This window comes from Bos indicus, chromosome 8, assembly GCF_029378745.1.
Source record: "Bos indicus isolate NIAB-ARS_2022 breed Sahiwal x Tharparkar chromosome 8, NIAB-ARS_B.indTharparkar_mat_pri_1.0, whole genome shotgun sequence".
Lineage (NCBI taxonomy): Eukaryota > Metazoa > Chordata > Mammalia > Artiodactyla > Bovidae > Bos > Bos indicus.
In genome coordinates, this window is record NC_091767.1 from 76033154 (window position 1) to 76036914 (window position 3761).

Below are 3761 nucleotides of genomic sequence, written 5' to 3' on the forward strand. Positions count from 1 at the left end.
TTTTAAATTCAGTTGATCTAATTTTTCTTCTGTTGTCTGTATTTTTGGTATCATATTTAAGAAACCATTGCCAAATCTAAGCCCTTGAAGGTTTCCCCTTAGGTTTTCCCTGCAGCATTATTGAGGTATAATTGACAAAATTGTGTATGTTTAAAGTGTACAATGTGATGAGTTGATATATGTATATATTGTGAAATAATTACCACAAGTTAATTAATACCTCCACCACTTCATGTAGTTATACCTTTTTATTTTTTGTAGTTAGACAGTTTGAGGCCTATTTTCTTAGCAAATTTCAAGTATAGTATAAATGAAAGTTGCTCAGTTGTATCCGACTCTTTGCGACCTCATGGACTGTAGCCTGCCAGTCTCTGTCCATAGAATTCTCTGGGCAAGAATACTGGAGTGGATAGCTATTCCCTTCTCCAGGGGATCTTCCCAACCCAGGGACTGAACTCAGGTCTCCCGCATTGCAGGTGGGTTCTGCACTGTCTGAGCCACCAGGGAAGCCCACGGTACAGTATTGTTAGCTATAATCACCATGTTGTACATTTGATCCTCAGAACTTACTCATTTTATAACTGAAAGTTTGTAGCCATTAAAACATCTCTCCATTTTCCCCAGCCCCTGGCAATCACCATTCTACTTTCTTCTTTGTATTTGACTTTTTTGTTGATTCCCCATATAAGTGGCACCATACAATATTTGTGTTTCTCTGACTTATTTCACTTAGCATAATCCCCTCCAGGTTCCTTCTTTTTCTTATGGAAGTTTTCTCTCTTGTTGTGTCCAACTCTTTGCAACCCTATGAGCTGCATGAGCTATTAGTATATTTTGGAGATTAATACCTTGTCAATTACTTCCTTTACAATTATTTTCTCTTATTCTGAGTGTTGTCTTTTTGTTTTGTTTGTGGTTTCCTTTGCTGTACAAAGCTTTTAAGTTTAATTAGATCATGTTTGTTTATTTTTGCTTTTATTTCCATTACTCTAGGAGATGGACCATAAAATATCTTATTGTGATTTATGTCAAAGAGTAGTAGTCTTCCTATGTTTTCTTCCAACAGTCTTATAGTGTCGGTCTTACATTTAGGTTTTTAATCCATTTTTAGTTTATTTTTGTGTATTGTGTTAGGGAATGTTCTAATTTCATTCATTTACATGTTGCTGTCCAGTTTTCCCAGGACATTTATTGAAGAGACTGTCTTTTCTCCATTGTATATATTCTTGCCTCCTTTATCATAGATTAGGTGACCATACATAGGTTTATCTCTGGGTTTTTTGTACTATTCCACTGATCTATATTTCTGTTTTTGTGTCAGTACCATATTGTTTTGATTACTATAGCTTTGTAGTATGCTCTAAAGTCAGGGAGCCTGACTCCACCAGCTCCATTTTTTTTCCTCAAGATTACTTTGGCTATTTGGGGTCTTTTGTATTTCCATACAAGTCATAAAGATTTTTTGTTCTAATTCTATGGCTGCATTAAATCTGTAGATTGCTTTTGGTAGTATAGTCATTTTCACAATATTTATTCTTCCAATTGAAGAACATGGTATATCTCCTGATCTGTGTCATCTTTGATTTCTTTCATCAGTATCTTATAGTTTTCTGAGGTCTTTGGCCTCCTCAGCTAAGTTTATTCCTAGGTATTTTATTCTTTTTGTTGTGATGGTCAATGGGATTATTTCCTTAATTTCTCTTTCTGATCTTTAGTTGTTAGTGCATAGGAATGCAAGAGATTTCTGTATTAATTTTGTATCCTGCAAGTTTGCCAAATTCATTGATGAGTTCTAATAGTTTTCTGGTAGCATCTTCAGAATTTTCTATGTATAGTATCGTGTCCTCTGCAAACAGTGACAGTTTTACTTCTTCATTTCCAATTTGGATTCCTTTTCTTTTTCTTCTCTGATTGCCATGGCTAGGGCTTCCAAAACTATGTTGAATAATAGTAGTGAGAGTGGACATCATTGTCTTGTTCTTGATCTTAGAGGAAATGCTTTCAGTTTTTCATCACTGAGAATGATGTTTGCTGTGGGTTTCTTGTATATGGCCTTTATTATGTTGAGGTAGGTTCCCTCTATGTCCACTTTATGGGGAGGTTTTTTTTTTTTTTTTGCCATAAATGGGTATTGAATATTATCAAAACCTTTTTAAGCATCTATTTCCCTAGTTTCTTATTGTCATCAATCTTCATTAGGGCCTCAATCAACTTGACACATGTAGGTTCATCATAGTTGGATGCAAGCACTCAAAGATGGGCATGGCACTGGTCTAATGCTTTGCAACTTTGCAAATCCATGTGCTAAGTCATTGTGATGAGAGTGGTCTTCAACACTTCTTGCAAAACAATATTAATGTCCATTACCCTCCAGCACCAGTGCCTTCCTTGGCCATAATGGTGGGTAATGGGTGGAGCTGAATCTTGAATGTACCCCAGGCTCCATCTCTGAGCTACTCAGAGGTTGCAGGAAAAGAGCCTCCAGAAGTTTTTTAGTTTGATGTACTCCCACTTTGTTTATTTTTAAAAGTATTTATTTATTTATTGGCTATGCTGGGTTGTCATTGCTGTGTGCAAGCTTTCTCTAGCTGCAACAAGAGGGGCCACTCTCCATTGTGGTGCTCAGGCTTTTCATTGTGGTGGTTTCTCTTGTTACGGAGCATGGGCCCTAGGTGCTCAGACTTCAGTAGCTGTGGCGCTTGGACCCTAGAGCATGCAGGCTTCAGTCGTTGTGGCATGCAGGCTCAGCAGTTGCAGCTTGTGGTCACTAGAGTGTGGGCTCATGGAGTTGTGGTACATGGACTTATTTGTTACATGGTGTGTGGAATCTTCTTGGAGTATGCATGTACCCTGCATGGGCAGGCGATTCTCAACCACTGAACCACCAGGGAAGTCCCCACTTGTTTATTTTTGCTTTGTTTTCATAAATTCAAAAATATCATCGCCAAGACCAATGCAGAGGAGATTTTCTTCTGCGTTTTCTTCTAGGAGTTTTATGGGTTTAGGTCTTACATTTAAATCTTTAATTAGAATTAATTTTTGTGGGTGGTGTAAAATAGGGGTCCAGTATCATTCTTGTACATGTGGCTATCCAGTTTTCTCAACACCATTTATTGAAAAGACTATCCTTTCCCCATTTTGTATTCTTGCTTCCCTTTCAAAGATTAGTTGACTGTATATGTGTAGGTATATTTCTGGACTCTATATTCTATTGCATTGGTCTATGTTTCTGTCTTTATGCCTGTACTATACTGTTTTGATTACTAGAGCTTAGTAATATAGTTTGAAAGCAGGAAGCATGATGGCTCCAGCTTTGTTTTTCTTCCTCAAAATTATTCTATTTGGGGTCTTTTGTGGTTCTATGTGCATTTTAGGATTTTTTAATATTTCAGTGAAAAAATGCAATTGGAATTTTGATAGGGATTGCATTGAACTACTTTGGGTAGTTATGGACATTTTAGCAATATTAACATGCCAATCCAAGAATATAGGATATCTTTCCATTTTTGTCTTCTCCAATTTCTTTCATCAGTGTCTTATAGTTTTCAGTGTATAGGTCTTTCACTTCCTTGGTTAAATTTATTCCTAGGTATTTTATTGTTTTTGATGCTATTGTAAGTGGGATTGTTTCTTAATTTTTTTCCAGATACTTTGTTGTTAGTGTATAGAAACACAACTGATTTTTTATGTTGATTTTGTATTTTACAACTTTACTGAATTTGTTTATTAGTTCTAAGAGGTTTTTGGTGGAGTCTTTGGGG